Below are 11,581 nucleotides of genomic sequence, written 5' to 3' on the forward strand. Positions count from 1 at the left end.
TCACAAATACTTTCACAAAGAATGGATAACTACCTCAGCATTAAGCATCCACATGGGGTAGACAGGATGGTCAAGCAGTCTGAAATGGTGCATTCAGATCACAACGCTCTCTGAATGGGTGGGTTTAAATCCCACTTCTGACAAGTTGTGCTTTGACATGACTACAGGCATTTGGGAGCAGTGGTGAAAAACACAGAGCATGAAAGAATTTTGACAAGCAAAATCAAAACGAATTCAAAGATATTTCTTCAATATATGGGAGTAAGAGGCAACAGAGGAAAATGTAGGGCCCATCAAAGAACTAAAAAGTAACCTATGTGTCAGGGTTGAAGATGTTGGTATGTTTGTTAATGAATACTTTACTGTCTTCACAAATGAGGGGGTGATGCAGACATTATCATTAAGGAGAAGGAGTGTGAAGCATTGGACATGATAAACTGAGGGGGAGAAGAAGTATAAATGGGATGAGCATCCTTGAAAGTGGATAAATCATCAGGGCCGGATGAAATGTACCCCAGGCTGTTAAAAGAAGCCAGTGAGGAAATAGTGGAAGGTCTGACCATCAGTTTCCAATCCCTCACTGGATACAGGTGTGATGTCAGAGGATTGGAGGTCTCTGCAATAAAAGCAAAATTCTGCAGATGCTGGAAATCTGAAATAAAAACTATTAGTGCTGGAAATACACAGCAGGTCTGGCAGCATCTGTGGAGAGAGAAGCAAAGTTAACATATCTGTTCTGATGAAAAGTCACTGACCTGAAATGTTAACTTTGCTTCTCTCTCCACAGATGCTGCCAGATCTGCTGTGTATTTGCAGTCCATTTTGTTTTTATTGCTAACATTGCACCATTGTTGAAAAAGGAAGCAGGAGATAGACCGAATAATTAAAGACCAGTCAGCCTAACCTCAATAGTGGGTGAATTATTGGAATTAATTCTGAGAGACAGTTTAAACTGTCACTTAGAAAGGCTCAGATTAATCAAGTATCATCAGCATGGATTTGTTAAGGGAAGCTCCTGTCTGACTATCTTGAGTGAATTTTTTGAAGAAGTAACAATGAGGATTGTGAGGATAGTGCAGTTGATGTGGTCTACATGGATTTTAGCAAGACTTTTGACAAGGGCCCACATGGCAAACTGGTTTAAAAAACATAAAAGCACATGGGATCCAGGGGAATGTAGCAAACTGGACATAAAATAGACTCGGTGGCAGGAAGCAAAAAGGAATTGGGTACGGGTGTTTGTGCAACTGGAGGTCTGTTTCAAGTGGTGTTCCACAGGGCTCAGAACTAGGTTCCCTGCTTTTTGTGGTATATATTAATGATTTGGACATGAATGTAGAGGGCATAATCAAGACGATTGCAGATGACATGAAAATTGTCCGTGTTGCTGATAGCAAGGAGGATAGCTGTACGCTGCAGGAAGATATCAATAGACTGGTCAGGTGGGGAGAATAGTGGCAAATGGAATTCAAATTGGACAAGGGTGAGGTGATGCATTTGGGAGGTCAAAAAAGGCAAAGGAATACACAATTAATGGGAGAACACTGAACGGTGCAGAGGAAGTGAGGGACGTTGGAGCGAATGTCCACAGATCCCTGAAGGTAGCAGGACAGGTCAATAAGGTGGTTCAGCAGGTATATGGAATCCTTTCCTTTATTAGCTGAGGTATAGAATATAAGGGTGACCTGGGTGTCCATGTCAATAAGTCACTGAAAGCTAACATGCAGGTGCAGCACTCAATTAGGAAAGCTAATAGTATGTTAGCCTTTATCACAAGACGATTTGAGAACAGGAGTAGTGAATTCTTGCTTCAATTGTACAGAAACTTGGTTAGACCGCACTTGGAATACAGTTTTGGTCTCCTTACCTTAGGAAGGATATTATTGCCGTGGAGGGTGTTCAACGAAGGTTCATCAGATTTCTTCCAGGGATGGTGGGACTGTTGTATGAAGAAAGGTTGGAGAAACTGGGGCTGTATTCTCTAGAGTTTATGAAGAATGGGAGGTGATCTCATTGAAACCTACAAAATACTTAAACGACATTCAGGGTAGATGCAGCTAAGATCCCTGGTTGGGGAGCCGAGAACCAAGGGAAGGAATTTCAAAATAAGGGAGTAGCCGCTTAGGACAGAGATGAGGAGAAATTTCTTTACTCAGAGGTTTGTGAATCTTTGGAATTCTCTACCCCAGAGGGCTGTGGAAGCTCAGTCATTGAGTATGTTTAAAGCAGAGATTGACAGATTTCTAAATACAAATGACATAAGGGAATATGAGGAAAGTGTGGGGAAAAGGGTATTGAAGTGGACGATCAGCCATGATCATATTGAATGGTGGGGCAGGCTCGATGGGCTGAATGGCCGACTCCTGCTCCTATGTTCCTATGTTCCTAACTCCACATGATCAGCGAGGCACAGCCTCAGGCCGACTTGGTGGGTGGTGCAAACAGATATTACTGCTTCTGATCTTCACCAGAACAGAGTGAGATGTAACTTTGAATATCAATCAGACTGTGAGAGAATACAACAGAATAAAACACATGGAGAGACACTGTGGAATAACAAATAGATTTGATTGGAATGTTGAATTCTGATTGGAATGGATAAAACAGCAGATTAAATTGGGATTCTCATTGATCTGGGACAGAAAAGAGAAACTGATGGAAAGAAGGGAAGAAGAAAGAAAAGAAAGGATGGAACTGTTCACTTTTTTCAGTTTTTTCACTCACCCATCAAAGCTGGATAAAAAAAGTTGCAAATAACAGAGAATTTCACCAGAAAGGGAGATTAAGTGCTGTCGAAACCTTGGATCGAAGGATGCCCCAACAGATCACCTGTTTAACTGTCTCCTCACTGGGGGATTTCAAGCAGTGAGTAATATTATTCTCTACGTTTGTTAAATGAACCCAGAACTGTCACTTGGAGTTAATATCTGTGTTCCGACTCCTGAATTATAAAATTGTGACTTTATCAATATTTTCTGGACACACTTCCAGCTGAAAGAACTAAGAACTCTTTTCTAATTTACACAATACTGTATACACACTCATCAAGCCTCCTAAGCTAGCATCCTTGGTGCTGCTCTCTCTTCTCCCAAATCTCATCTCATTTGACTGTTACATCATCACTCTGACAGTGGGAGGGGTTGATCCCACTGTCTTCAGCATTAACCCTTTTCACCCTTTCCTACACTGTCAGTCAGAAAAAAATGGTGAGAGGGTACTTCCTTCATTTATCGAAAAACCAGCTGCTCCCAGTTGAAAATCAACTCAAACCCATCAGCGAGAGAGAGAGACTGTCAGAGAACTTCCTGCATCCAGTCCTGACCCTGTCACACTCAGCAGCTGCTCGCCCAGACCCCACTCTCCTCAACACTGAACATTGTTACCGAGACACTTCAAATACTGTTGAGAAAAGGCAGGAAAGGTCAAAGTTCACAGCTGTTTTGAATGGAACAAAGTTTAATATCTTCTCACCGTTTCTCGGTAACCACATGAGACAATGGTTTTCTTATTTGGTTCCTTTGATTTTTCTTGTTCCTGACTGAGAAATATTCCAAACCTCAGATCAACCCTCCCACTTGTGTCGTGTCCCAGTCTCAGTTGCAAGCAACACATAATGACACACACACTTTGAAACAGACAACACGGTCACACTTTCCTTCAGTGAGATTAGGGTCGAGCTTTTTTTCCAGGTCGAATGCAACTGTGAACAAATTTGTATCAAAGAAGTTGCCTTTGAAATATCAGCACTGAATTTCTGAACGAGGAGTAACAGCCATTCCAAACTCACATCCTTCACAAAGGCTGTTTTCTCCTGTGAATGAAATTCATCATGTAATTTGAATTCTAAGTTAAAGTTCACAAGACACAGACATAAATGTTGATACGGAAACTTCTCAAGCATATTGCAAATATGAAACAAGGCTCTGCTGGGAATCGAACCCAGGATCTCCTGTTTACAAGACAGATACTTTAACCAACTAAGCTACAGAGCCAGATCACAAGTGTTGTTGCAATTGAAATCTGAGGTGGTTACTATTTATTCTCATCCCACTTCTCCACAGGTCACAACAAAAATTTTAACTTTTCCCACTTACTGATACAGTCAATCATATGCTCTATTTTTCCCAGAATAGGAGACACTTAATGAACAACAAAATTATCAGTTTCTTATAGAACAAGTTTTAACTAATCATGAAGTAAAGCATAAACACACAGGTGGAAATTTTAAAAGTTCCCTTTTTACCTTAACCAACATTTAAAGTCCCTTTCTTACCTCAGCTGAACACACGCACACATACATACTGAAAAAAAAGGGATTTTTCTATACAATTCAGGGCTCTGTTAAAGACAAAAAAAAAACACTTGGACTGATTACTTGCTCATTTCTGAAGAAAACAGCAGATGAGATATGTTGTTCCAAAATTGACATGCAGTCTAATTTCCGAGTACATGTACACAGGTCACTCGCTTCTTTTAAAAGAGTTTATTTAGAGGCGGGGTTGAGAATTAATTTTAGCAGGCTTTCTTCAAAGACAGAATATGAGACGAATTGACACAGTGAACTTCTCAGAGTCTTTTCAAGATTTGCTGCAAAACAAGGTGGGTTGCGGTCTTCTCTCATTCCTTGACACTTCTTCTGGCTAACTTTATCAGCTGCTCACTCCAGAAGGTAAAACACAATGACTGCTCCAAACAAAAGCTTGCGATTTTTCTGCCCTCTTTCGTGCACGCTGCTGCTGCCGGGCTTGTCCAATCAAGAGGCACGACTGACTTCTCTGTCCACATTTCCCCGTTACCAGGGCTTCTGTTCTGCATTTATCTTGAGTTGTGACAACTTGTCAACATAGTTGTCAAATTAATACTTTCAGTGCCCTCTTGAAAAATAACTGGTCTTACATTTATTCAGTTTGATTATAATTTCCTCAACAAAATAAAATTCACAAAAAAAAAATTCAAAGTCCCTTCCATGACATCATGTACTTTCCCTGAGCTACAGGTTACTGCAAGTCTCTCTGGCTGTGTTTTTTTCTGTTGATTTTGCACTCAGGTTCTTTCTGAATCCATGTGTTTGCAGTTCTTTGTGCGTGAGAGACATGGAGATATGCTTAAAGATTTCCCAACAAATTATTCATATCTCCGTCTTTCTCCGAACTTTGTACAAACACATTAATGTGGGAATCACACACACCAGGCCGTCAAACCTCTCCGCTAAACATTGAAAGGTGACAGTGTTTATTGTGACGGGGTTCCATTTATTCAGACACATCTGGTATAAAGGTAATAGTGATCAAGATGTGATTCACACATGTAATGTATTTGTATATTATGTTCATGAGGTAATGATGTAAATAAACAATTCCTTGCACTTCCCACACTTGGTGTATATTTTCTCTGCTGATGCCCCCTGAATATATCAGAGAAAATGGTGATGAGGATGAGATAAAAGTCCGAAAATATTGGCAGCAAACAGCAGCAGGGACGGCAGTGAACAAGATCAGCCAGCTCCTGGTGAGCTACCTGCTCGGATGATGGAGATTTTGGGTGGGTTGTGTGAAGCCTGGGCCACAGACTGTCTCCTCAGTTGAATGAGATGCCGCAGGGTCTCAGTGTGCATCCGATTCAAAGTGATATTTTGGGAAAATATGGCTACACCCATGGGATACATGGCTCGGAACATATGAGAGGGCTCGAGAACCATTCAGTTCATATATTGAAAGAATTGAAATGTTTTTCAGAGCTAATAACATCTTGGAATGTGAAGATGAAAATATAGAGGTCAAGACTCTGAATAAAGCAATTCTTGAGGGCAAGAAAGCAATTTTGCTAATGGAAATTAGCCTGGAAGTGTATGACCAGCTGACAAAGCTTCCTGCTCCCATCAAGGCAAAAGATGTGCCATTCAAAACAATCATCACCAAGTTAGAGGAACATTTCAACCCTAAGCCACGAGAGATCACGGCAAGCTAGAAATTTGGAACCAGAAAGCAGAAAAGTAGTGAATCAGTTGGTGAGTACATTGTGACACTGAAGAATTTATCACTGCATTGCAGCTTTGGCACATTCTTAGACGGTATATTATGAGACAGATTTGTGCTTATATTGGTGAATGAGAAAAGATACGAAACACACAAAATCCGACATTTGAGCGAGCGTGTCAGATTGCTCTTTCCATGGAGATAGCATCAAAGAATGCTCGGGAATTTCATCCTGTGCCAGTGATAGTAACACACTTCAGGGGAGCTTAAAAAAACTGGAAAATGGGCTTTCAAATGGCAGATAAAATTTACACAGAGAATTGTGAAGTGATACAATTTGGGAGGAAGAATAAGGAGAGGCCATCTAAATGAAATGTTACAATTCTAAAGTGGGTGCAAGAACAAAGAGACAATGTACACCAATCTTAGAAGGTTTGAAAAGGCTGCTAAGAGAAAACAGGACACTTGGCTTTATTAATAGAGACATAGAGTAAAAGCAAATAAGTTATGATAAACCTTTATAAAATACTGGGTCTGAATGGCCTACTCCTGTACCTCCACAGAAAGCTTCCATTCCAGGTTTACACACACTCGTCAGGATCACTCTCCACAGATCCCACCACTCCATGCAAGGATATCTCCCTCACGATCAGATCACAGGTCCTTAGTCCTACCACATCCAGTCATGAATGATGGTGGACAGATGAGATGAGGAAGCTCCAAAAACATCCCCATCCTCAATGATGCTGGAGCCAAAGCTGAAGCATTTCTAACAATCTTCTGTCAGAAATTGCTCAGTGGATGATTCATCTCGGCCTCCTGAGGTCCCCAGCATCACAGTTTCCAGTCTTCAGCCAATTCGATTCACTCCACATGAAAGCAAGAAACAGATGAAGGCACTCGATACAGCAAAAACTATGGGCCCTAACAACATTCCGGCTCTAGTACTGAAGACTTGTGCTCCAGAACTAGCTGCACTCTCAGCCAAGCTGTTCCAGTAGAGCTACAACACAGGCATCTACTGGACAATGTGGAAAATTGCCCAAGTGTGCCCTCTCCATGAAAAAAATCAGGACAAATGCAATCTGACCAATTGCCGCCCCATCAGTCTACTATCAATCATCAGCAAAGTGATGGAAGATGTCATCAACAGTGCGATCAAGCACCGCACACTTAGCAATAATCTGCTCATCGATGCTCAGTTTAGGTTCTGCCATGGTCTCTCGGCTCCAAGCAAATACTAGCAGGTAGAGTATAATGTGGGAAAATGTGAGGTTATCCACTTTGGTAGGAAGAATGGAAAAGAAAAATATTACTAAAATTGCAAGAGACTACAGAATGCTACGGTGCAGAAGGATCTGGGTGTCCTTGTACATGAATCACTAAAAGTTGGCATGCAGGTAGAGCAAATAATTAGGAAGGCAAATGGAATGTTACCTTTTATTTCAAGGGAATGGAGGACAAAAGTAGAGAAGTCTTGCTGCAAATGTACAGGGGTGTTGGTAAAAACACACCTAGAGTACCGTGTACAGGTTTGGTTTCCTTATTTAAGGAGGGATATCCTTGCAGCGGAGGCAGTTCAGAGAAGGTTCACTGGATTGATTCCTGTGATGAAGGGGTTGTCTTATGAGGAGAGTTGAGCAGGCTGGACCTGTACTCATTGGAACTGAGAAAAAATGATAGGTGATCGTATTGAGACATATAAAATTCTGAGGGGGCTTGACGGGGTAGATGCTGAGAGGATGTTTCCCCTCATGGTGGAATCTAGACCTCAGGGACACGGTTTCAGAATTAGGGGTTTTCCATTTAAGAAGGAAATGAGGCCGAATTTCTTCTCTCAGAGATTCATTAATCTTTGGAATTCTCTAGCGCAGAGAGCAATAGAGGCTGGATCATTGAATGTCTTCAAGACTGAGTTCGACAGACTTTTATCTACCAGGAAGTCAAGGGTTATGGGGAGCAGGAAGAAAGTGGGAGTGAGGCCATGATCAGGTCAGCCATGATCCTATTGAATGGCGGAGCAGGCTCGAGGGGCAAAATGGCCTACTCCTGCTACTATTTCTTCTGTTCTTCTGTTCTTATAACCTCATTGCAGATTGTTTCAAACAGAGACGAATGAGTGGAATTCCAGAGGAGAGGTGAGAGTGATTGCCCTTGAGTGAGTTTGGCATCAAGGATCCCTAGCAAAATTGAAGTCAATTCGAATCGGGGGAAAACTCTCCACTTGGTGGAGTCGTACCTCGCACAAAGCAAGATGGTTGTGGTTAGTGGAGGCCATTCATCTCAGCCCAGGCATTGCCTCAGGAGTTTCTCAGGGTAGTGTCCTAGGTCCAGACATCCTCAGCTGTTTCATTTTTGACTCAGAAGAGTCAGAAGCGGGAATGTTCCCTGCTGATTCACAATTCCTCAGATACTGAAGCAGTCTGTGCCCACAAGCAGCAAGACCTATACAACATTCTCAGCTGATAAGTGACAAGCAACCTTCTGGCCACACAAGTGCTAAGCAGTGAACATCTCTAATGAGAGAAAATCAAACCATCCACCTTTTGATATTCAGCAGCATTACCATCGCTGAATCCCTCACCATAAACATCTTGGGGGTTACCATTGACCAGAAACTAAACTGGACCAGTCACATCTATGCTGCGGCCATAAGCGTAGGTCAGAGATTGGGAATTCTGCAGCAAGTATCTCACCTCCTGATACACCAAAACCTGTCCACTATCTACAAGGCACAAGTCAGGAGTGTGATGGAATACACCTCACTCAACAACACTCAAGAAGCTCAACACCATCCAGGACAAAGCATCCCACTTGATCAGAACCTAACCCACCACCTTAAACATTCACTTCCTCCACCACCAGTACACAGTGGCTGCAGTGTGTACCATCTCCATATGAACTGCAGTAACTTGCCAAGTATCCTTCAACAGCACCTTCCAAGCCCGTGACCACTACCACCTCGAAGGACAAGGGCAGCAGATGCATGGGAACTCACTACCTGCAGTTTCCCCTCCAAGTCACTCACCATCCTGACATGGAACTATATCGCCATTTCTTCGCTATTGTTGGGTCACAATCCTGGAACTCCCTCCCCAATAGCACTGTGGGTGTTCCTACACCATATGGACTGCAGTGGTTCAAGAAGGCAGCTCACCACTACATTCTCAAGGGCAATTAGGGATGGGTAATAAATGCTAGACTTATCAGCGATACTCGCGCCCAAGAATGAATAAAAACCAAATCACTCTCCAAAGATTCCCCACAATTCAGGCTGGGACATTTACTTCAGGAGCACAGAGCTTTATATAACTACAACATGAGTTCCAATCTTCAGATTCCATTAGCCTTTCACATTATTTTCTACCAGTCCACTAGCTTTTAGTGATTCAGCACTCGGGTCTCTGCTTCTCCAGTTTCTAACATCTCACCACTTATAAAAAACACTCTGATCTATCTTTGGTAGGTACTAGATGACCCCTCATTTTAAACTCCATCTGCCAAAGCATTGCTCACTCACTTAATCTAACAAGAAGATTTGAAAATAAATTTCTTGCCAAAGGATAATGTTCTGCTTCTGCTCCCTCGCCGATGCTTTTCCCGTTAGTCTTTCATTTGGTGTAAATCCAGAGAAAGTAAAGATGGAAGGAAGGGAGGGAGGGAAAAATCTTCCTCCTTTTCGTGATCCCAATTTGATCTTCATTCCAGTCCAATTTGGGTGAAGAATTCCAATTGTCTGTCTCAATTTTAATAAAGTATAAACAATTCTGGAATCACCTTCTAGATATTGACAAGAACAGGTTTCCAGGCCGACTTAACACAAAATTTCCCCCCCTGGAAACAACAATGTACTAGACAGTTCATAAACAGACAACAAGGATGGGATTTGAACCCACGCGCGCGAAGCACAATGGATTAGCAATCCATCATGTTAACCGCTCCACCACCTTGTCAACTGTTTTGGCGTAATGGTCACCTTCAGCTCAGATCCTGACTGTGCAGCCAGATGTGCAATGATGGAAATGTAGCTTCTGTAAGTAAATGAAATTTCCATCACATCAGGTCATGGCCTGTTGGGAATGGAGCGGTGTGAAACATTCCAGACCACGTCCAACACGTTTCTACTCAGTGTGAAAACTCACCACGGAAAGACTGGAACATACAAACATTTGATCACACCATGATTAACATCACTCAGACATCTGAACCATTAGGTCACTGACGAAGTCATGATGAATTCTAATTTCTCATGAAATGACGACTGAACTGACTGGAAGAATTGCTTTAACTCCACATGATCAGAGAGACACAGCCTCAGCCGACTTGTCAGGTGGCGTAAACAGATATTACTGCTTCTGATCTTCACCAGAACAGAGAGTGAGATGTAACATTTATCATCAAACAGACTATGAGAGAATACAACAGAATAAAACACATGGAGAGACACTGTGGAATAACAAATAGATTTGACTGGAATGTTGAATTTTAATTGGAATGGATAAAACACCAGAAACAACTGTTTCAATTGGGATTCTCATCATTATATTGATCTGGGACAGAAAAGAGAAACTGATAGAAAGAAGGGAAGAAGGAAGAAAAGAAAGGATGGAACTGTTTACTTTTTTCAGTTTTTTCACTTGCCCATCAAAGCTGGATAAAAAGGTTGCAAATAACAGAGAATTTCACCAAAAAGGGAGATTAAATGCTGCCGAAACCTTGGATTGAAGGATGCCCCAACAGATCACCTGTTTAACTGTCTCCTCACTGGGGGATTTCAATCAGTGAGCAATATTATTCACTACTTTTTTTGTGAAATGAACCCAGAACTGTCACTTGGAATTAATATCTGTGTTCCAACTCCTGAATAATAAAATTGTGAGTTTCTCAATATTTTCTGGACACATTTCCTGCTGAAAGAACTAAGAACTCTTTTCTAATTTACACAATACTATATACACACTCATCAAGCCTCCTAAGCTGGCATCCTTGGTGCTGCTCTCTCTTCTCCCAAACCTCATCTCATGTGACTGTTACATCATCACTCTGACAGTGGGAGAGGTTGATCCCACTGTCTTCAGCATTAACCCTTTACATTCTTATGCTACACTGTCTGTCCAAAAATGGTTAGAGAACTTCCTTCATTTATCGAAACACCAACAGCTGCCAGTTGTAAATCAACTCAAACCCATCAGAGAGAGAGAGAGAGAGAGAGACTGTCAGAGAACTTCCTGCATCCAGTCCTGACCCTGTCACACTCAGCAGCTGCTCACCCAGACCCCACTCTCATCAACACTGAATACTGTTACCGAGACCCTTCAAATAATGTTTATAAAAGGCGGAAACATTGAAAGTTCATCGCAGCTGGACTGAATAGAACAAAGTTTAATATCTTTTCACCGTCACTCGGTGACCACATGAGAGACAGTCCTTAAATCAGTCGCATAAATTATCAGCTGTAAGAATGTTTGTCATTGGGTTGAATAATTTCTGTGTGAGAAATATTCCAGCATCATAAACCAGGGGAATGTGCTGACTGAGCTGTGTCTTCATCTCTTCTGGTCAGTCGGACAGTTCACCCTTCATTCTGCTCTGATTCGCTTTCCCCA

The 11,581-nt window shown here is 41.9% G+C and overlaps 2 non-coding genes across 2 annotated transcripts; both read right to left on the reverse strand.

Annotated features, from left to right (window-relative positions):
- Positions 1–3,918: 3,918 nt before the first annotated feature.
- On the reverse strand, positions 3,919–3,992 carry trnat-ugu (transfer RNA threonine (anticodon UGU)). Its single transcript has one exon. It is a non-coding gene; the product is annotated as a tRNA-Thr (tRNA).
- A 5,854-nt stretch (positions 3,993–9,846) lies between these two features.
- trnas-gcu (transfer RNA serine (anticodon GCU)) lies at positions 9,847–9,928 on the reverse strand. The gene has a single exon. It is a non-coding gene; the product is annotated as a tRNA-Ser (tRNA).
- Between the last annotated feature and the right edge of the window lie 1,653 nt (positions 9,929–11,581).

The sequence above is a fragment of the Heterodontus francisci genome, chromosome 28, assembly GCF_036365525.1.
Source record: "Heterodontus francisci isolate sHetFra1 chromosome 28, sHetFra1.hap1, whole genome shotgun sequence".
NCBI classification, from domain to species: Eukaryota; Metazoa; Chordata; class Chondrichthyes; order Heterodontiformes; family Heterodontidae; genus Heterodontus; species Heterodontus francisci.